Consider the following 22,043-nt stretch of genomic DNA (forward strand, 5'->3'; position numbering starts at 1 on the left):
GTCACATTTTAAATAAAGGAAACTATATTTTTTCAAAACTGAAAAACACTGTAGTGAGGAGAGTGGCATTGGTTTATATTTTTGCAACGTAATCAACCTCTTTCATGTCTGACCTAATGGGCGACGGTGCAGGGATCCGTGTCGGCAGTGGCTGAGGTTCCCAAAGAAACTCCTGCCTCACCCAGCACAGCCTTGGGGCGTGGGAGGGGGGGCAGGGGACTCCCAGACCCCCTGGCGGCCCTCCCGTCTCACTGAGAACATGCCTTAGCCGAGTCTCCGCCGCATTGCGAACGTAATGTCACACTTGCTTTGTACAAGGCACTTGGGAGTTTGCCTTCTTCGTCTAGGCCCTGGAGAAGGTTAAATAGTGTTAGGATGACCTGTTGGTGCCGGATTGGTGGAATCCTCTTGTGAAGTCATCTGGGTTTGGTCTCTTTCATCAGATATGATAGATAGCTCTTTCAGTTCTACAAAAGTAGGTCTGTCCAGGCTCTCCATCCTTCCTACGCCCCCTTTTTTGTAAATTTCTTTTCTCTAGAAAAGTATACATGTGATCGAGGTTTTCAAATTTATTTGCATAGAGATGTGCAGTCACTTCCACGATTTAAAGTAATATTTTCTTTTGATGCTTATTCCTTCTTTTCTTAATTTATTCATTTTATTCTCTTTTTTTATTAGTTTTTTTATTGCTATAGGTGACTGTTCTGTTTTATTGATTTTTTAAAAGAAACCATCTTTTAAAAATTTATAATTAATTAGAATGCTTTTTTGCAACTCACTATATTTTACTTTTACCTTTATTAATTCCTTCAGCTACTTTGTCATTTTCTTCCCACTTTTTGTTTCCATGCATTCTCTTATTTCCGTGCTTTCATCTCTAAAAATTTGAAGTATTTAATGCAGTTCATTTTCCTCAGAGCCCTGCTGTCGCTTTCATTATGTTTTCTAGACATTTTCTACTGCCCTGGAGAGGAACATCTGAGAGGAGAATGTTTACATTTCAGGGGGGAAGGCCTTTTCGGTTTTCTGATTCTGTTATGAATTTCTAGAACATACTGTTTGTATTATAGTTACTGTTTAGAATGTGTTGAAAACTTCTTTGTTGCTTCATATATCTGGACCCTGTTTGTGGATGTTTCTGTGAGCGACGGGGAGAAGGGTGTTCCCTCTTAGCAAGTGCAGCTCGGCTGTGCCTCAGGCCTCGGCACCGACCTTGCTCTGCGTCTCTGGACAGCCCTCTTCCTTCCCGACCCCTTGTTCTTCTTGATGGAGACGGGCAGCGTCTGTCATGGTCAGCTGCGGGGATTCGTTTCTGCTTCATGACACGCTGGCTGCTGTGTTACTTGGTACATAGGTATTAAGCCATCAGATCTTTAAGAATTTTAGTTCTAGCATTATAAATATTCCTGCTTTGTCATTTAATGTCACTTGGCTGGATATTTTATTCTCTGATATCAAGCATTTGGACCTCTTTTTACTTACATTTCCCCGATGTACATCTAGTCATCCTTTTCGACCTTGCTGGCTTGCTTTGGTCAAGGTATTTCTCTGTGAAGTAGCTCCCTTTGCTGGTCGGTGATCTCCGCCGGTTTGAAGTGATGGACATGGTCCCTGTGATGATTTGTGCTGCTGGTATTTGTGTGTTGGGGGTTACAGATAAAACGTGTTCCCATTCGCAGACACACTCACAGTGCATGTGGCCTCGGCTCTTCGCCCTCCCGGTTGTGGTGGTGTGTTTCGGTGTGGTTGACCTGAGAGCTGGGGAGGTGTGTGGTTCGTCGTAACGGTTACTGGTTCCTCTATTTGATAATGTCTGTTGTTTCTGCACTAAGCCTGACAGTAAAGCACCCTGTACCTGCCCTCCCAAGGCACTGCCTCCCCGAGCACCTGCTCTGGCACCTCCACACACCTGAGCCTTTCTGCTCACCTGTCAGTTACTCTGCTGCCAGTTCCCACTGCTGCCTCTGAAGCGACACGGCTCCTCTCCCACCGCCCTCCCCGCCTGCCCCTCTCTGCCTAGGCTTCTTTCTCCAGGTGCCCACGTCACAGCTCATCCCTGGGCCTTCTTGGTGCCTCAGGTGTGTCCCTCGCTCCGTGTGGGCAGAGGTTTGGACTCTTAGCAAATGGAGCCGCTTGTTACTGTGTCCCAGCTGCTCCTCTCCCCAGGGCCTCTTGCCTCCGGGTCAGGTTCACAATCCTGTTTGGTTGCCCAGCCTTTGATTTGGTCTCCTCCTTTCTGAGACACCCCGTGCTCTGATGGAGTCCCCGCCGTGGCCCTCATGGGGGCCCTGGACCCTGAAGAAGTGACTGTGGAGCAAACCACAGGACACGTGGGGACCAGGCTGTGCTGCTCCGCATGGCCGCTCAGCACTTTCCGCCTCCGCCCTCCCCGAGCGCGTGGCCACGCCTCCGTTCCCAGTGGCACACAGCTCTGATGTGGCAGGCCCCTGGCGCTTGTCAAGTCCACGCTGATAACCATCATCACCCGCCCACACCCTTGAGCGTGGGGACCCTTCCGGAGGCAGCTTCCTGGACGGGCTGGCAGGTGTGCTGTGGACTCACGTCCGTGTGTGTGTGTGTGTGTGTGTGTGTGTGTGTGTGTGTGTGTGTGTGTTGCGCGCCTCCCTGCCTGAGGGTGAGACTCGGGCTGAGAGGGCAATGAGCTGCAGGTTTTGTCCCAGCTCAGGTGACACTAAGAACTTGATAGACATTGGACTTTATCAAAGTCAGGGAGAGCTTTGCAGCAGTCAGTGATCGGTGCCTTTGACAAGTTTTCAGTTAGTAATAAAACTAGGGGTTGATGGCTGTCCTTCGTTAATGAGTAATTAGCTCCATGCTGCCGACTCTGAGTTGACTGTCCAGGGTGAGGGCTCATTTCTTTTCTTTTCTTTCTTTCCTTTAATATATTTTTATTGATTTCAGAGAGAAAGGGAGAGGGAGAAAGAGATAGAAACATCGATGATGAGAGAAAATCTTTGATCGGCTGCCTCTTGCATGCCCCCCACTGGCGATCGAGCCGGAAACCTGGGCATGTGCCCTTGACGGGAATCAAACCCGGGACCCTTCAGTCTCTGGGCGGACGCTCTATCCACCGAGCCAAACTGGCCAGGCGAGGGCTCATTTCTTGAGGGGACCCTGAGCTCTGGAGTCTGGGGACCTGGTCGGGGCTGGCGAGGTGGGCGTGCCCTCCCAGCCTCAGTGTGGACGAGCCATAGAGGATACCCCAGGAGATCAGCGGTAGGTACCGTGTCAGGACATCTTTTTACCAATTTCTCTGTATTTTGATGCTGTTTTTGTGAAGGCTTAACAGATACTGGATAGGTTATTGTGAGGATCTAGGCTTCTTCATTTGGAGTAAATGCTGTCTAACGAAGATTTCCTGTTGGAAGTTAAAATTCTTAATCCCATGGTCTAGGTGAGGAGCAGGAACCTGTGGGGAGCGGGAGGGGGATATGTCGGACCATGAGGGTGTATGCGGGGGTGGGGGGGGTCGCTTATGTATGGGCTTGGCGTGTGTTCTCTGGTGTGGGTACTTAGGTCGTACGTGCCGCCGGGAAAGCGTCATAACTAGCAACACGTTCTTCAGACGTCAAGTTGCTTATGAAGAACCATGGCATTCAGTGCTTTGGAACCCCAAAAGCTGTGACTAAAGACAAGTGAACATGTTTCCGTGGTTGCTGCGAGGTTGGATCTTTGGGTTGGGAGCCTTGGGGTCCAGTGTGGTTTGTTGGTGAGGAGAGGACCTGGGTCGCCATTACGTGGGCTTCCCAGGCCCCTCTGCGGGGCCCCCAGGAGGTCAGCTATGCTGTCAGGTAGCGTAGACCTTGTTTAATAATTACTCACTCAGTCTAGACTCCCCCCCTCCCCTGTGCCAGCGCCCCGCTTGGTGTTGGGGGCAGAGGTGACCACCGTTAGACCTCACACAGACTGGCAGGAAGCATGTGTGAAGTCATTTGTTCTTCATGGATATATGGAGCCCTGAGGGCTACATTTTAGTGGGCGGCCGGGGAGGCGAGGTGACAGTAATGAACAAATACACTGGAGATGCCAGATGAACTGTGCTGAGGGATCTGCGTGGGGCTGTGCCGCGTGATGGGCAGTGTGGGTGCTGGTGGGGAGCAGGCGACCCTCACAGGGTATGGCAGGGAGCAAACACCCAGCGCCAGCCAGCTTGGCAGGCAGGCAGGCAGGCAGGCAGGCGGGCGCAGTGAGGGCTGGGGAATGCAGGGGGCAGCCCCAGGAGGCCAGGGCGCCTAGCTTAGCAGACATGAGGGGGTGGCTTCTGTCCTTGGTTCTGTTCAGTGGAAGGCACATGGGGTCACTGGGGCGTGGGCCGGCCTTGGCATGATCCCCACTGGGTGGAGAGAACTCTGGCTTCCCCATGGGACAAGAGTGGAAGTCAGGAGAGGTGATGGGGCTGGTGACACAGTGGCAGAGGGCAGACAGGCTTGCTGGCAGGTTGAGTGTGCGTATGGGAGTCTGTGGGATATGTGTGTACATGTGCGTCTGTGTATGTGCCTGCATGTGCTGCATGTGTGCACACATGTGTGTGACTGACAGAGGCAGCACTGGGAGGCGCACACGCGTCCCCCGATTGACCCCGAGCGAGGCTCCTCACGCAGAGTCTGTCTTAGACCCTATGCTGCTGCTTGGCAACACGACAGTCACCTCGGGGACAAATGGCTCGTCAGCGCCCAGGCGCTGGCCAGCTGTGGGCTCTTAGCCTCAGTGTGTAGCCGGACTTTCGAGATGTCTCTCTGCCTGGCCTTTGGCCAAGGCCCCGCTGGCCGCACCGCCCTCCGGATGCTGGGCGGAAGGCTGCACCTCTTCTGGTTTGCGGACCTGCCCCCACGCCTGCAAGAACAGGGGAGGCAGAGCCAGGTCTGACTAGGAAGAGGGGAGGGACGTGTGCCTCGTCCTACGTCCCACGAGGATGGCAGGACGGCCTCACAGCGGAAGGCACATGGCGAGAGGCTCTGAGCCTGCAGGGCCCCGGTCATGTGACCCGTGACCAAAGGCTGGAGGCTGGGCAGGAGGCTCCTGCTCTAGGGATAGATGGATGTGAAGGGTGGCCCCGCTTCAGGGGCCCAGGGGGGCTGAGGAAATGTCCAGCTCCGGAGCAGGTCCAGGAGGCGGCTAGAGCAGGGTTCCCACACCCAGTCGTGTGTCCAAGACGCTATTTATACCCACAGCACAGGCGCACACTTCACACGCACCCCATATTCACACCACACACCACGCACACAGGGTTTTGTTTCTTTAAAGACACAGATCTGAAGCAGTTATGGCAGATGTTCCATCTCAGTGACGGGTGCTGGGCGTTTGAGACACTGCTCTGTTTGCCTCTTTAAAATTAAAAACATATGCAAGTGCTATGAGAGGGACATAGGAGAGGGCTCCTCCCGGGACAGAGCCCTCCTGCAGGGAGGCTGCCCTCCATCAAGTGAGAGGACAGGTGTCAGCCACGAATCAGGTGAGGACAGTGGTCAGCTGACCCCCGCTGCCCGCAAACCTTGGGTGAGGGGGGATCTCCAGCGGGCAGGGTGCTGGGGGCAGAGCCCAGCCCTCGGTGTGTACGGAGGAGCCTGTCTGTGGTCAGCATGACTTGGCCCCCGGGGTGCTCTGCGCACGGGTAGGCCAGGCCCTGGCTGGTGAGGGTGTCTGTTCCCATCGGGCCTCTGCTTCTCTTCCCGTTGCTCACAGGAGGGTGTGCTCCTGGGAAAAACAGCTGGTGTAAGAGGAGAGGCCAGGAGAGCAGGATCCATTGCAGAGGCGGGTGGGGACCGCTGGGACGCCCTGCTGGGTCCAGCCTCCTCGCCCTCTGTGGTCGGAAGCTCAGTGGGAGACACGGGTGGAACGGTGCAGCGGAAGTCAGGAACAGCTCAGGTAGTTTTCATTGACTCCAGGATCTACTATTAAATACGCCTTTGCCGTGGAGTTCTACATGTGTTAGGAGCAGGCTCAGCCCATGTGGGCAGCAAATCAGTGCAGGCCAGTCTCCCCCTCTCCCGCCAACACCGAGACAGCCCAGGGCCGGGCAACAGCTCCACACAGCCCCAGGCACCCGGCTCCCTCTGATGTCCCTGTCAGCCTGCAGCTCTGTCCTCTTGGTTATGACTTGTGGCTTCAGAAAGGCTGCTCCAGCCTTGCCATTTCACCTGCATTCCAGGCTGGAGGGGGAGAAGGGCCCAGCGGGGCTGTTTCCTTTGGAAGAGCTCCACCCAGAGGCTTTTACCGCCATCTCCCTGGCCGACGTGGCTGTCCCAGCTGCAGGGTGCTGGGACCTTACCCTTCGCTGGGCCTGCGTCTGCCTGACAGCGTGTCCATCCTGTTGGTATGAAGTGGGGGACAGTGAGATTTGCACTGGCAGTGTGTGGGGGGAGCACGTTCCTCTCCCCTCAAGGACCTACTGGCTGGTCTAATAATCAAATCCACAGGAGACAGATTAGCCCTAGAAAATGGCCAAATTGAATACATATGTCCACATGGAACCCCACATGCACGAGAGGTTCCGAGGCAGACAGGGACAGTGAGGGAGGTAAGACATTCTGAGTTAGGGGTGAGGCAAGGTTCCTGGGGGCCGCAGCGGGCCATTGCAGGATGACGAGAAGAGCAGATGTTCAGTAATTAGTTTGTGCTGCCCTATAGAGAGGCCAAAAAGGTGACCTCTGATCACCTCTTATTAAGTACAAGGCCCCTAATTCAGTTCTTCTAGGCTGGTGGGCGTAGGGACAGAAGTTTCTCTTGAGCCCATAGGATCTTGGTTGTCTTTGGCTCAACAATCTACAAATCACAGAAGCATACCTTGGGGTGCTCATTCTGAACCCCTGTAGCAGCCATCTCCTTCCTACCACTTCTCAGGGTAGTCAGTGTATCCTTGACCTTTGACCTGGATGTGATCAAAAGGAGGCATCTTCTCCATTTCTCCGTGCTTCCCTCTTCGCTGCACTTGGCACACGTTGGCTGTTCTGCAACCGTTGCCCTGCATTTCTGGCTTTCGGCGTGGGGGCTGGTCGGGTCCTGGCTTTCAGTCTCTGTGAAAATAAAAAAACTCGACAGCCACTGCCTCGAGCCAGGACCTCTCCCTAAGTGCTCCCGGCCTGGAGGGGGGCCCACCCCCCGGACGTGGGCAGCTGGGCGCTCTCCCCTGGACCCCGCAGCGGTTGCCCAGGCCACCCACGCTCCTGGCTGCTCTCACCGTCCTGGTGAGCAGAGATTTTAACTCGGGGTGAAAAGGAAAACTGGTAGAAAACTAAATGTGCCAGGCTGGCAGTTTAGAAAAAATTAATTCGGTCAGACTACTTGTAGTTGGGGGGCAGTACAATCCCCTCACTAATAAGGATGAGTCCAAGATTTGACTCCTGTGCATAAAACCGGTGGGGAATGAAGTATGGTAGCAGTCATCTCAGGTAGAAACTGTCGTTTAACTTTAACCCTGCTGTTTGGTTTCTGTACTTATTTGCTTTGTTTAACAATAGAAACGTTATTTTGATTTTCTGAATTATACAAATTATCCCATTGGCTGTGGTCATACTGGTCTCAGAAAGCACATTTTCCTTTACCTGGGAAGAACAGCACAATGATCCCAAGGTCAGAGGGCTCCAGTTAACGTGTCCCTGCTGACCCAGTGATCCGGAGACCCCAAACTATAATTTAGATAACATGCTTAAGTAAAACTGCTTCTGCTTCTGCAAACTGCTTTTTTGCAAACCAGGTGTTCCTCATTCCAAACCTTGGGATGTAATCAATACCTTTGTGATCTTTGCCTATAAATCTGGTGTTGTAGCCATCTTATCACTATGAGATTTGGGAGATGCTCCCTCATAGTCCCGGATTTGCAATAAATGTGACTCTTTAATTCGAAAAAAGAAAAAAAAAGAAAAAGGGAAAACTGGTGAGCTCCTGCCCCCCCTACAGATCCTGCCTCCCCGACGGGGAGGGGCTGATGGCAGGATAAGAGCTGGGCCACCTCCAGCGAGGGAGCCGCCCTGCAGGTCTGGCCCAGGACACTCACAGGTAAGGGCAGGGCTGCTCTCCAGCAGAACCCCCGACCTCCCCGATGGAGCTGGAGCAATGGAGCGAGGCACCGAGTGGAGGGTGGGAGAGAGAGTAGGAGTTGAGGGCCGCGCATCTCAGACCCCACCGTCTCGTCCGCATCTGCACTCTCTGTGGGTCCAACTCTCCCTAAGCTCTGGCCACAGAGGAGTGGGTGGGTGAGTTACTTAGCCCGGACCCTCTACCTTGCTTGCCCGGAACGGCATCTGTCCCTCTAACATGTGGGAGGGAGGTCTCGGTGGCTGGCGTCTGTCCTTCTCCAGCCTGAGCTCAACTGTCAATGTAAGAAACGTCCAAACCTGTAGAGAAATTTTTGTAAGAGTTTATTTGAGCCAAACTGATGACATATGCCAGGGAACAAGATCTCAAAAGCTCTGCGATTTTGCAGCTTCTTACATACATTTGAAATCAAGAGAGATTACATGAAGGTGGGGGAAAGCAGGGCAGGGATTGGGTTACAGTACAGTTAACAAGATTGTCCGTCCCCCCCCCCCCCCCCCCCTCCTTATTAATCCTCACCTGAGGGTTTCTTTTCCATTGATTTTTTTAGAGAGAGTGAAAGGGAGGGGGAGAGACAGGGAGAGAAACATCGACATAAGGGAGAGGCACCACAATCAGGGCCAGGGATTGAGCCTGCAACCCTTTAGCCCACAGGCGTTAATCATTGAGCAAAGCCGGCTAGGGCAAGCTTGTACTCCCTTGAGGGTTAACACTCCCTTCCAGGGGTATTGCTTTTGGTGTTTCAAAGGTGTGTTAACCTAGATGCAGGAGAACAATGGACAGGGCTGGCTTAAAACCTTCCACTAAAGAAGTTATAGGCCTGGGCAGGGCTGCCCCCCATGAGCTGCCAGCTAGGAATTTATGATCAGATCATCCAGTGAGAATACTTCACATAGAACCCCCTTTTCACCCACAAAGCAAAGGCAGGACTGGGTGAATAAGACATCCTGTTGGCGTCTGCCTTAGTCATTTCTAGGGCCTCCACCTCGACATTGCTGTCTGTCAGGATTTCGACAGGTGATTTCTGAGTCCATAGTACAGGGGTGGGCAAACTTTTTGACTCGAGGGCCACAATGGGTTCTTAAACTGGACTGAAGGGCCGGAACAAAAGCATGGATGGAGTGTTTGTGTGAACTAATATAAATTCAAAGTAAACATCATTACATAAAAGGGTACGGTCTTTTTTTTTTTTAGTTTTATTCATTTCAAACGGGCCCGATCCGGCCCGCGGGCTGTAGTTTGCCCACGGCTGCTAGTATCTCCCAGCCAGGGTGAGCCAAAGCTTTGGTCTGCCACTGATGTCATGTGACTAACTGGAATGACAGAGCCAACCGTCCCGTGTCAATGCTACTGTCCCGAGTGGCTGGGAAGCCCTTGAGAGCAGAGGGCCAGCCGAGGGGCGCCGAGAGTTAAACACATGGGAACTGATGGACTGAAAAGCCCAGATGACAGGTGACGCAGAACATGGCCTTGACTCCTTCTCACTGTTGGCTGCATGTGGACCTGATGGCATTTGGTCTGTGTTGGGTTGAGCAGCGGTTTCTTTCGGGATTATCATCAGGTTAGCACGCAAGGGGCAGGAGGAGGCAGTTCCGCAGGTGAGCACACGTTCAGGGCGTGTGGCGGGATCGGTGCCCGAGGTAGGCTGGGGCATGGGGCTCTGAGAACAGGCCATGCATAGGGACCACACCCGCGCGACAATGAACTTGTACCAGCAGCTTCCTACGTGTGACGGGTTTTATGCTACGAAATCAGCACCCAGGCATCTGAGAGCGAGGAGTTCTCTGTGGTCTTGCTAGTGGTTTAGTTCCTGTCGGTTAGGTGCGGGGAGTGTTGTGCAGGGTGAGACCCAGGCCCTGCCCAGCAGCCCCATGTGATGCTGGAGTGGACGGGCAGGTGGCCAGGCCAGGGGCCCAGAGGGCTTGGCACAGGCCCCACCTGGGCACACGTGGCAGGAGGTGGAAAGGTTTCCTCGTGAATTAAGTTGTATACCCGGCTCCCACCTGACGGACCTGCTGGTGAGAGAGGATGCGCACCTGTGGCGGAGCTGGCGGTATTGCTGCACCCTGCCCGGTTTGAGGACGGCGAGGATTGGGATGAGGGGCAAAGACTCGCCCCGTAATGACTCAGCATTTGACTAGACACCCATCCATCTGTTCGTTTCACAGATGTTGGTTACTGTTACTGCCAGGGCCTGTGGTGGGAATGGGTACAGAAAAACCATAAACGGTGTGTCTGCCCTTGTCTGTCAAGGTGAGCTCCCATGAGAGTGCACTGATGGGCACCAGAGAAGCTGGTGCAGGGAGGGATCTTAGAACCCGTGCCCAGTGGTCTCGGACAGCAGAGCCGGGCGCGAGGGTGGGGGCCTGGGGCCACCTCTGCTGTGGTCAGCGTGTGTCTGCCCAGGGACAGTCTTGTCCTGGGTCTGGACTGCAGGGCTCAGCTGGCCAGGTGGAGCCAGCTGCCCACGACGGGAGAGAGGATTCAGGAAAACTGCACCGAGCTCTCAGCCAAGGTCAGGGTCGCCCTCGAAGTCCCACATGAAGACCACACGGAGTCTGTGTCAGAATGGGATCTCTCCAGGTGAGACTCGATTGTGCTGCCCTTTGGGAAGGTGCTGGAAAACATGTTGTTTAAGGTGCTCAGAGGGCCAGGGAGGAGACAGGTCACTGCGGGGCAGAAGTGACTGTGAGTCGGGGATACTAAACCAGCCCAGGTCCTGTCTGGTGGGAACCAGGGGAGGTAAAAATGTCAGCTACTCACTCATCTGTTGAAGAACACGTCTTACATGTGCATCCACGCGGCTTCCTGATCTAAGCCCCAGGGTTAGAGGGCGTTCCCACCAGGCACAGTGACTGCACCTGCCCTGCAGGGTGGGGTTGGCCTGGGGTCCTCCGGCAGGAGGGTCACAGGATGGGGGCCCGGGGGCCTGGGAAGGTGGGGCTGACAGCAGACCACCCAGTGCTCAGTGGGCAGTGGGTGAGCAGCAGCTACCCAGAGATGGCTGGAGGGGCAGGTGCGACCTCCCAGTGGTCAGGAAAGCAAGTTCAACCCAGGCGGTCACGACTCATCCCCAGACCAGCAGACACCACGGTCAAGGGGCCTGAGCAGGAGCTGGAGGGCTGGATGTGGGCCGCTTACGGGGGTACACACTCGGTGGTGAAGACACCTTCTGAGCACAGATGGGTGGGAAGGTCCCGAGGGAGGGTTCCTGGCCGCCTGGTGCCCTGGGAAGGTGGACGAGCCGAGTCAGCTCCACGGGGTGTTCCTCCCAAGAGCCCATGGGTGGCACAGGAGGAGGTGGCCGTGGTCGAGTGTTGGGAGGGTGAGGCTGCCGGTGTCGCTGATGTGCGTCTCTCAGGCCCCCCTGTTCACAGCGGGTTTGTGCAGGTCGACAGGATTTGTGGGGACATTTTTTGTTGATCCAGGCACGTGGCATGTGTAAGGACTAGGCTGTGGATGTTGCCGGGCTGGACAGACTCCAGGGCTGCCTGACCCCTGCAGGCAAGACTGTGAAGGGGGCCGTGGGCGCAGTGCCCGGTGACCCGCCCCCAGAAGACCCAGCAGCCGCAGCTGGGACTTGCTGTGCCTTGAGAATGGCCCAGTGTCTTCTTCCTAAAGTAGCCGTGCTCTGCCTTCTCCACACAGGAGAGCACACTGGCTGGCCCTTCTCGTTGCCCTCTCCCACCTCGTTCCCATGCTGCTCCCCGTGGCATTGTGTCTCCTGGGGGCTGTGTAGGTGAAAGCAGAGGGATTTCATGCCAAGAGCAGGTCTGCATTCTGCTCCCAGATGCACCACTAGCTTGGGCTGCACTTTCTCTTTTTCCCCCCAAATGGGAGGGGCACATGGCCATGCCCCCTGGTGATGGGCACTTCCCCCTGTGCGGCAGCATTTCGTCTGCATCTTGAGTCCTGGGCCAGGGCTGCTGGGGTGAGAAGGGCCCGAGAGGCACTCACCACTCAGGGAGATGGGGTGCCTGGCAAACGTCAGGACCCCTGGGCCCTGGGGAGCAGTCAGTCCCCTCTCAGCTCTCACAGCACTGTCTCTGCCCGCCTCCACAGGGGAGGGGCCAGAAACTAGCGCAGCTGGTTAGGCCAGGAAGCTCGGGACTGGTGTCCACCACTGGAGGCCTGAGGGGCCTTTCTGATCGCACTCTTTTTTAAAAAATACATATTTTATTTTTTTCACAGAGAGGAAGGGAGAGAGAGAGAGAGTTAGAAACATCGATGAGAGAGAAACATCGATCAGCTGCCTCCTGCACACCTCCTACTGGGAATGTGCCCACAACCAAGGTACATGCTCTTGACTGGAATCGAACCTGGGACCCTTCAGTCTGCAGGCCGACGCTCTATCCACTGAGCCAAACCGGTTAGGGCTGATCGCACTCTTTTTTAAAGATCATAGAAATAATGCATCCCCATTTCCCAAGATAAAATCCATGAGGCTTTCGTAACCGGGGGCTCTGAGCATGGGACTGAGTCGCTCATGGTGGTCAGCAGCCCGGGGGACGCCCTTTGGTTGTTGGGGCGTCTGATATGCCCGCCAGGGACTCAGCATAACCTTCTTGGCAGGTGCCGTGAAAACGACGACTGGCCAAACACACCTTTCCGGGCCTGTGGGCACAACTCGGGTCTGCACTAACCTGTCCCCAAGGCAGCAGCAGAGGTTGGATGTCATATCCATGTTCAGGGGAAGGCTTGGCTTCTCTTCTGTATTTTTTCTTGCTAGGTCTGCTTTATTGCTTAAGAGGAAATTTGTCTGAGGAAAAAAATTAAACTTATATTTCCTTTTGAAACTTTTTACTTTGAAACCTAAAGAAATTTCTATCAGGAAAACCAGACGCAGGCTAATCCCAGGTGTTCAGGCTGACACCGCAGAGAGCCAGGTTGGACGCCAGCATCTGCAAAGCCTCCCGTGCGTCGAGGCCTTTCGGTGAATTACATTTTGTAAATCTGCGTGGTAGCGACCGTCTTTTTTAGAGACGTTGCTGCACACGGAGGGGAGGTGGAGAGACCTTGTTCTTCAGGCCACACTTCAGAGCCCTGGTCTCACACCCTTGTCCCTTCAAAGCCAGGTGCAGCTCATGCTGGCGCCCGCTGGGAGCCGTGGGGGAGGCGGGAAAGATCTGGGCTGTGCCCAACCCCAGCAGCCGGTCTGACGACTGGCTCAGCTTTCAGTTCTTTAAGGTTGGAGGAGCCGGGCTGAGCAGGTGGGGAGCCCGCCCTGAGGTGGAGGTGGCCGTGCAGAGAGGAGAGGAGCCGGAGGAAGGGCAAGGAGCTGGACAGGACCTGGGAGCGCAGGGTGGCAGCTGGCCTCGGCCCTCCAGGTAATGCCACTGTGGAGCCTGCAAAGGGTGGTTTTGGTTGTTGGCCGTAGCTTATGTTTCTCTTTACTTTTCCTGTCTCTGTTTTTTTCTGTAAGGTTAAAAAAAATAGCTTGCCTCCTCTCAGGAAAAGGTCGAAATGTCATTAGCAAGGTACAGGTCAGGACCATAATACCGGCCACCCAGCACCCCTCCCCCCACGCCATGCCCAGCGACAAAGGCCAGGTGTGGGCGGCCCAGGCATCACAGGCTGATCCCTCGGGACCTCACACACCATCCACATCCTTGAGGCTTAAAAGGACCAGGTGACCAGGAGACAGTCCACCTGTGGGAACCGGCAGGAGCTTCTGTGGAGAAGGAACTCGCCCAGCCTGGGCAGTAACTCCCATGGCCCCATGCATGTGCTCATGTCCCGGGAGAAGGGTGGTGACTGCATCCCACAGAGCAGGCCGGCAGACAGGATGGCGTTGGGGAAGCCCCGAGGCTTCTCCATGGTTACGCAGTCACCATGCAGGATCCCGATGGGACAGGGGAGCAAACTCCACCCGAGCGAGAGGCTACTGAGGCTAGAGCAGAAGTGGATTCCAGCCGGACACAGGCAAGTGCCCAAAGAGCGGGGCCACCGCAGGCCCCTCGGTCCTCGCCCAGGAGCCCCGAGGCGATGGCGCGGTCACATTGTCACACCACAGGCTGGGCACTCGATGGTCTGCATGTCCTGGGCAGGAGAATGGGTACCTGCCTTTTAATACGTTCCTACATTGAAATGCTCGCAGCCAGTTTAACAAGAATGACAGAGGACAGAGATGCTGATGATAACTAGTCCCTGGTCTAGTGCATTTCACAACTCACTCATTAACTCTCGTAACCTGGTGGTGTAGGAAGTACCACCACTCTATGGAGGAGGAAGTGGAGGCTCAGAGAGGCTCAGTCCTTTCTGCAGGTCACACAGCCTGGTGTTGGGGAGGCCAGGATTTGAACCCGGTCATGTGCTCGCTCCTATTCACTCCTCCCTCTCCCAGAAAGACGAGGCTTGCACTGACCCAGCAGGCTTTCCTGGTGGAGGTCTGAGTCTGTGCAGGCTGTTATAAACACAACGCCATAGATTGGCGACTTTAAAGAAACAGACATTGATTTCTCATAGTTCCTGAGGCTGGAAGTCCCAGATCAAGGCACAGGTGCCTGGAGAGGCCTGCGTCCTGGCTCATAGACAGGGCCTTGCTGGGTCCTCACGGGTGGGAGGGTGACGGTGCTCTCTGGGGTTTCTCTTATAAGGACACTAATCCGTTCATGGGGACTCCACCCTCATGACCTAAGTCACCTCCCAGAGGCCCCTCCTCCAATACTTCCACGTGGGGCATTTGGTTTCAATAGATGAATTTGGGGAGCGGGCACAAATAGTCCACAGCAGAGAGCGAGCATTGTGGGGGGGAAACCAAGTTATAGTCACACGACATTGTCATCTGCATCAGGAGCAGACCCCAGGCCCCGAGGCAGCCTGTGGGGGTGGTGGCGAAGGTTCCTCTTTTGACCGCGTACTTCTGCATGGTTTGAAAGTTTTGCAACAAGAATCTATTATTTTCTGCTAACGCACAGAATCTCATTATTTACAAAATCGTTCTTTTTTTAAAAATTGATCTTAGAGAGAGAGAAACATCAATTGTTTGCCTCCCGCATGTGCCCCAACTGGGGATCGAACCGACAACCTGGGTGGGTATGTGCTCTAACTGGGAATGGAACCTGCCACCTTTTGGTGTATGGGACGATGCGCTAACCAACTGAGCTACACTGGCCAGGGCTTTACAAAGTATTTTTAAAAACACAGAGTTCAAGAGTTGGGGTGTTTTTGCTAGAAATGTTTCATTCGGTCACAGAACGGGCAGCCAGTCTACACCAGTGAGTGGCCACAGCATCTCCGTCTCCCCGGTGAACGGGGGTCTTTGGAGTTCCTCACTCACCACCCCCATCCGTTCAGACCTGGTTAGAAGGCAGCGAACAAAAGCTGCTGCTTTTATCCTTCCTCCCTCCTCCCCAGGTCGTTCCTCCTCCCTTCACAACCCAGCAGGCCCCTCTTCGGCTGCGAGGCTCAGACCTTCTCTGCCTCTGAGCGGAGGGATGAGTGGCTGTTTGCAGGGCATTGATTGGATTTTGCTCTGAGGCTGTTGAGGACCTAGTTCCTGTTCATGGAAGCCTGAGTCCTGATCCCACCATTTGCTTGCTCTGTGCCTCTGGGCTAGAGCCTCACCTCTCTGTGCCCCGGTTTCAGGTCTGTAACATGAAGCTCGTAAGTGTGCCCCCTCCTCTGAGGGGTGGTGAGGGTGGATGAGCTGACACATAGGGCCGGTGACCAGCGTGCATGCTGGGACATGCTACAGACATGTCTACCGACGTGTCACCCTGTGCAGCATTGTTAGGACGTCCTGCCAGAAATTCTAGACCCTGGTCTTCCTCTCCAGGGAGCTGGGGCTGGCGGGCCCATGTCAGGGGCTGGTTGTGTGTTCGCAGTTCAAGGTGCTCCCTATGCACTGGGCAGCTGAGCCACCGGGCACTGCCTGCACTCGAAATGCAGCAGGAGCACTGAACAGCCACACGGCCGATGAGGGAGAACAAGCCTTCTGCAGGCGGGGAAGGGAGGCTGGGGTGCAGGTGTAGGCCCGGCCCAGCACCCAGAGCTGGTGGTTGCTCCTCGCTGGCTTCTAGTGTATCCCTGCCGTAGTGCCTATTCCGTGGAAGGAAGCGTGGCCGCCCGATCACACTGTTCTGAAGATGCAAATGGAAGCAGTACCAGGCAGCACATGCGGCGGGTGAGCTGGGGCCCCGCACATGTCCCGACGGGGATGGAGCCCTGACCCGGATCGAACCCGCAACTTTTTGGTGTACCAGGGCCCACCAGGTGGTTCTCACAGGTGCTCCAGGGCCGTGTGTACCTGCTTTCCTCACTTCCCTACCCCTGGGCTGTGACTGCCTTCTGAAGGCTGCCACCTGCCCTGACATGCAGTCGTGAAAGAACCCGTGTGTTCACATCTGTGGACTTGCCGAGGGCCCGAGAACCCGGCCACGTGTCCTGAGGATGCTTTGCAGGCTGACCTTTCTGTCTTAGAGCCGAGCAGGCATCTCTTAGTCTACCCTGAACCAGCGAGGCCCCGCCCCCACGTGGCAGCGCCCTCCACCCCCCCCACACACACACACCTGCTGCCGGTCACACCTGTGCCTGTTCATCCCTATGGCTGTGTCAACACCACCGAGTAGCTGTAAGCCACACAGATAGCGTCTGGCATAGCGTCCTGACTGCACTTCAGAGCACTGGAGAGTTGGCCGCTGGCCTTCCTGGGCTCACACCTCGGTTGTTTACTTGTGTTTGGTTTGCATAGTAACCCACGTTCTAGTGCGCGTCCCCGTGTGGATTGGAAGGACATGGTATCAGCTGGTCCCTGCGAGCACCCGCCTCGCTCCCGGAGTCTCATTTGCCCAGAGGGAGTCACAGCAGGGAGCTTTGCTCTGTTATTTACTTTTTGTTTGTGCACTTGGCGCTGTGGAGGGCTGGTTGGGTGAGGCGTGGAACCCAAACCAGCAGCCTCAGGTGCGGGAAGTGGCTTCCTGCAGGTGCCACCGTCCTGACGAACGGACACGCCCTCAGCTGTGCCCCCAGCGCAGTGTGACCGGAGCCGGCCTGGAGACTGCTTGTCTCGGCCACACTCGGCTGCAGACTGTCTCGCCTGCTTCTTCCTGGGACCAGAGGAGAAAGCTCCAGGGACTCATAACCTTGCCAGAGCCGCTGGGAAGCACCAGGAGCGCCGGTCAGTGGGAAGGACGCACTGGGCATAAGAATGAGGAGTGAGGTGGGGCCCTGTCAACGGCCAGGAGCCCAGTGAGGCTTCGGGGAGAGGGTGGGGGTGGGGAGTGGTTAAGTGAGTGCATTTGGCAACTTCTTATTGATGGTCCTGCAACATGTGGCTGGCTTCCTGAGGGTTCTCTCCGGTCTAATGCTGAGCTCAATCAGGATAAACAGGCTGGCGCGATGGTGTGTTCCCAGTGGGCGGGTAAGCATCTCATTAACCTAATAAACGCAGGAGGGCTGAGCCGAAAGGTGGGGCGAAAAGCCGCAAAGTTACTGGCTCAGCGTCTCTCCTGCTGGAAACCCAGCGCCTTGCCGCTGCCGTTCTGTGGTTCAGGCAGGACCCGATTTCTTGAGGCCGGGATGCCAGGAATTGACACAGTGCCTTTGGGGACACTGTGGGAAAGAGGGTGATTAACTGTGAGTTAACAAGAGTCTGAGGCTTGGAGACACCCTGGCCCCTGGGGACTGCCGGAGACTGAATAAGCCACGAGTCATTCCGGGGTGGGGTTGAGGGGTGGGGGGTCTGGGTTGAACCGGCTGCGCTGGGGCCAGTGAAATACTCTGCGGCCAGCGTCGGCCAAACCTGGTTCTCATCCTGGGCCGGCCAGCTATTTGTGAGCCGTGCAGTTGGTCGTGGTACCAAGAGGGCCGTTGTGATCACTAAATGAATAATTCGCGGTTAGTGCCTCTCAGCACGACCTTGCGTGGCCCCCCTGATCACTCACTGGCTTGTCTGCGTGTGGTCTCCCCATCTGTCACCAGGGCGTCCGGCGTGGCCTGTGGGCCTGCCTTCCTTTCCCTGTTGATGCTGCCCTTCAGACCTCAGCGTTACAAGCCCTCGCGGTTAACTCGGAGGCCGTCTGCACCTGGTTCTGGGTTGTTTCCAGGTGGGGTCCACGCTGGAGGGCTGGGACCTGGAGGTGAGGCTGGCAGAGAGGGGGGTCACAGTTTCTGGAGGGCCAGGGTAAGGCGGGGGAACGGCGAGAGCTCTGACCGTCACACCTGGCCTGAAAGTGAGGGAAAAGAACAGGTCAGGGAAGGGAGGTGGCCCCAGAAGGAGCAGGACCCAGGCACTCAGAGCGGCAACAGGCGTGGACCGGGTTGTCCTGTGTCTGTACCTGCCCCTCCCCTGGATGCAGGTAGATGAGGTCGTATGTTTGTTCTGGACGCTGGAGAGACACACAGCTCCTGCAGGTGCCACCATAGAGCCTGTGACCAGGTGGCCCCTGGGTGGCCCAGAGGGCAAGCTTTCCTTCCCCAGCTCAGCACCCCCTCCTGCCTGACCCCTTATGGCTCCAGAGCCATTCCCTGCCATGCTGGCAGCTCCTTGTTCTGGGGCAGGGCCTGTGGCAGATATGGGGAAGCAGCACCTGCTGCCCCCAGACCCCAATGGCTGACAAGTGGGGTTCTCCCCTGGATGAGGGCCGTCAGCGGGTTACTAAAGAGCTGCTTTGAGAAACTACATAGACTGCAGCTGCATACGTGCATTCATCTGTCCTCATGTCTGATGCAGTACTTGCCTCCTTGAGCAGGAACGGTTATTACACCTGCAGTGCTCTCGGTTGTGTACGAAAGAGAATGTGGGCATTCCATGAGAAACTTGCTGAGTCTAAAGAAAAGTTAAGTTTTCAGAACCTGCCTTTAATGTTGCTGCTCTGAGGACAGCACCAGGCGGTTCTGTCAGCACGCTCCTGCTGTTCTCTCATATTTAGCATAAGTCAGTCATTTTTAGGTCCAGGGAAGTATCTAGACATGTTCTTGTGTAATACCTTCAAATTAGCTTTATTCTCTTTAACCTTCAATAAGAGACTCAGAATGAAGTCGAATAGTAATCCAGGGGCAGGAGTGACCTCCCTCGCACTCGTGGTCTCAGGGACCAGGGGTGCCACGGCCACGAGTCCTGAGCACGGCCAGCGGACAGGTGCACTCAGGACCCCACGGGGAGTTTCCTGTCCAAAGAAATACTATTGGAGGAGGATTTTGGCCAAATTCCTATGCCAACCTTTATTTCAAAATCAATAAAGCCAAGATTCTAAGCATTCTAGGTTTGCTGTGTTTCACACAAATAATGGCAAGGGCATAGTAAAAAGTGAGAACTATCTCAACATTCCTGCCCTAGCTGGTTTGGCTCAGTGGATACAGCGCTGGCCAGCAGACTGAAGGGTCCCAGGTTCAATTCCGGTCAAGGGCAAGTACCTGGGTTGTGGTCTTGATCCCCAGTAGAGGGTGTGCAGGAGGCAGCCAATCAGTGATTCTCATCATTGATGTTTCTAACTCTCTGTCTCTCTCCCTTCCTCTCTGTAAAAAGTCAATAAAATATATTTAAAAAAAACAACAACAACAAAAAACATGCCTTACTGTGCATAGAACCCAAACCAGGCCTGAGGTTTAATTTCTGTTCTGCTCCAGCCTGGAGAGAAGTCCTGGCATTTCTCCCCACCTCTGCCGGCTGGCCGGTCCCCTCTGTGGGCCTGGTTCAGGAGCCATGATGACGTCATCACAAGCGCTAACCATTTTGACATTTACTATGCCAGGTGCTTTCCCTGTACCAACCCCCTAAACATCACCACCACCCATTGACAAGGGTACAGTGATTATTCCCACTTTACAGTAAACTGAGGCTTAGCTTGAAGCGGGGGGGTGGGTGCTAGGATTGGGGTGCAGTCCGTGCCCAGGGCTGTGCTGTGCACCCTCTCTCCAGGGTGGTCGCAGAGGCCTCCTGCGATATGTCTGGGAGAGGAGACTCCTGTGACACACTGAGGTCCAAAGGGCAAAGAGAGAGCGAGAGCCAGGGCGCCCTTCGCCAGAGAACCCCCTTCGGGGCTGGGTGCTGACCACAGGCCCGGGGGGCCCCTGGGCAGCCGTCTGGAGGCTGAGCACTCAGAGGGGTCTGTGCAGTCCAGGGTGTGCGGGAACCCCGCGGCCTGTCCACTGTCTCGCCCGCCGAGGCGCCAGCCTGGCTCCTGCCCTGCAAACTTGGCAGGAGGCCGGGGACGAGGACAGGATGTGGCAAGTATCTCGAAAGCCTGCAGTTGGGAAGGTGGCTGCTGGGCTCTGGCAGTGGCAGCTGGGGGTGGGCCATGACCCGGTTTCTATTCTAGAAGAGTCTCTCAGCGGCACCGTGGAGGAGGGGGCCGGCATCCTGAATTACTGGGGTGCTGGCAAGCAGAAAGCCTTTCCGGAGGGCAGGGCCACCCGGGTCCCAGAGAGTCCTTTCTAAATGAGCGCTGACCTCAGGGCAAAGGTCGGGCCCGGGTGCTGCCACTCGAGTCAAGGGCACCTGCTGCCCTTCGTGGAGCGAGACCCGCGCTCAGTGATGGGCTTCACGGCCGCAGGGCCAGCGTCCTCGAGGCTCAGATGCACGAGGGCCCGACCTTTAGCTGCATCGCAGACAGGGGTGGTGGCTGGGCAGACGTGCACCACCCCACAGCTCTCTGAGAGAAGGGTTTCTTTTCACTATTGATTAGAAAGGCCGAGGTCCGGGTACCTGGCAGGGAGAGGACCTGTTCCTCAGGCCTCAGATGGGGACTGTCCTCACATCCCAGGGGGAGCACACACCGCCCTGCGGGAGCAGGTCCTCCCGGTCAGCAGTTCCTCTGGCTGCTTTGGGGATTACGGAGTTGGGAAGCCTTAGGCAGCCAGACACTGCTCAGGGCAAAGCCCCTTCCCGGTGGGCTAAGCGGAGGAGTGGCGACCTGCCTTCCCTCCGATGGCTTCTCGGGCCACAGGCCTGAGTGTAAGTCACAGACGGATGCCTCTACAGGGCCGTGCAGTCAGTCTGGAGGCTCCAGGGGCGGGGCAGGTGCAGGGGCAGGGCAGGGAAGGGGAAGGGGCTGGGCAGGGCAGGTGCAGGGGCAAGGGCAGGCTATGCCAGTTGTGGGGCCTGCCCCTTGGCAGGACACAGGAACACAGGTGCTGGAGAGGGCTTCGGCCGGGCAGGCAGGGCAGTGGGACCTTCGTGTCATGTGCAGGGAAGATGCACAAAGCGGTAACCTTCTGGTCACCCAGTGCAGCGTGATGACCCTGAAGCAGGGGAGGGGAACCTTTTCTCTGCCAAGGGCCGTTGGGGTATTTGTAACATCATTCCAGGGCCATACAGAGTTACCCACTTCAAAATCAGCCTGTGGTATTTGGTCAAACATGTACTCAACTCACCCCTAATGCCTTGGCAGGGCCAGGCCACAGGATTGCGTGGGCCTTATACTGTCCGCGGGCTGGGCGTTCCCCACCCCGGCCCTGAAGGAAGGTGCGTTGGCCAGAGGCCCCTCGAAGTGCTCTCCCAATAACATCTCTCTTCCTGCTTCTGCTTGTCTGTCGGGGCCTTTGCACAGCGAGCAGCTTACAAGGGTGACACTTCCGCCTGCATCTCTGTCTCATCTCAGTTCCGTGCACGTTCAGAGTCCAGGCGGGGCCACGTGGGAAACAATCCTTCGCACGTCTGGCCGACGTCCTGCTGTTTCCCGGGAATAAGAGGAGTGACTCTTCCCCAAGTTTTCCCCGGGTCAGTGCCCGGAAAGGCATTCCCCAGGGTCTGGAGTTGGAACTGGGCCTCTGGTGGGAGCACAGCAGCCTGCTCTGGGCGGGGGGTCCAATGGCCTGGGCATTGCCCCAAAGAGAGGATGTCTGTCCCGCACTGGGAGGCCTTCCAGAGGTTTTTCCAGCCCGAGCAGAGCCTGGGGCCCACCTCACTACTCGCCCCACGTGTGCTGGGTTGTTGTGCTCTTGGGGTTTCTGTCGGCTTCTGGGTCTGAGGTCCCGGATCAGCTGCTGGGCGGGGCCCGCTGACCTGGTCCTGTCCGAGGCCGTGATGCACCTGTTCACAGCGGCTC

General features: G+C 55.9%; 1 protein-coding gene across 3 annotated transcripts in view; it reads left to right on the top strand.

Annotated features, from left to right (window-relative positions):
* AGPAT3 (1-acylglycerol-3-phosphate O-acyltransferase 3) overlaps nucleotides 1-22,043 on the top strand; it is a 57,041-nt gene that overhangs the window by 5,132 nt on the left and 29,866 nt on the right. The window contains exon 1 of one of the 3 annotated variants that reach the window (XM_015560824.1): nucleotides 2,443-2,545. The exons of 1 other annotated variant lie outside the window; for it this stretch is intronic. The gene's annotated coding sequence lies outside the window, so the exon portion shown is untranslated. Of the gene's footprint in view, nucleotides 1-2,442; nucleotides 2,546-3,116; nucleotides 3,242-22,043 lie in introns of those variants that run through there. One more of the 3 variants, XM_015560822.1, reaches the window with a different exon arrangement.

This window comes from Myotis davidii, unplaced genomic scaffold, assembly GCF_000327345.1.
Source record: "Myotis davidii unplaced genomic scaffold, ASM32734v1 scaffold1476, whole genome shotgun sequence".
NCBI classification, from domain to species: domain Eukaryota; kingdom Metazoa; phylum Chordata; class Mammalia; order Chiroptera; family Vespertilionidae; genus Myotis; species Myotis davidii.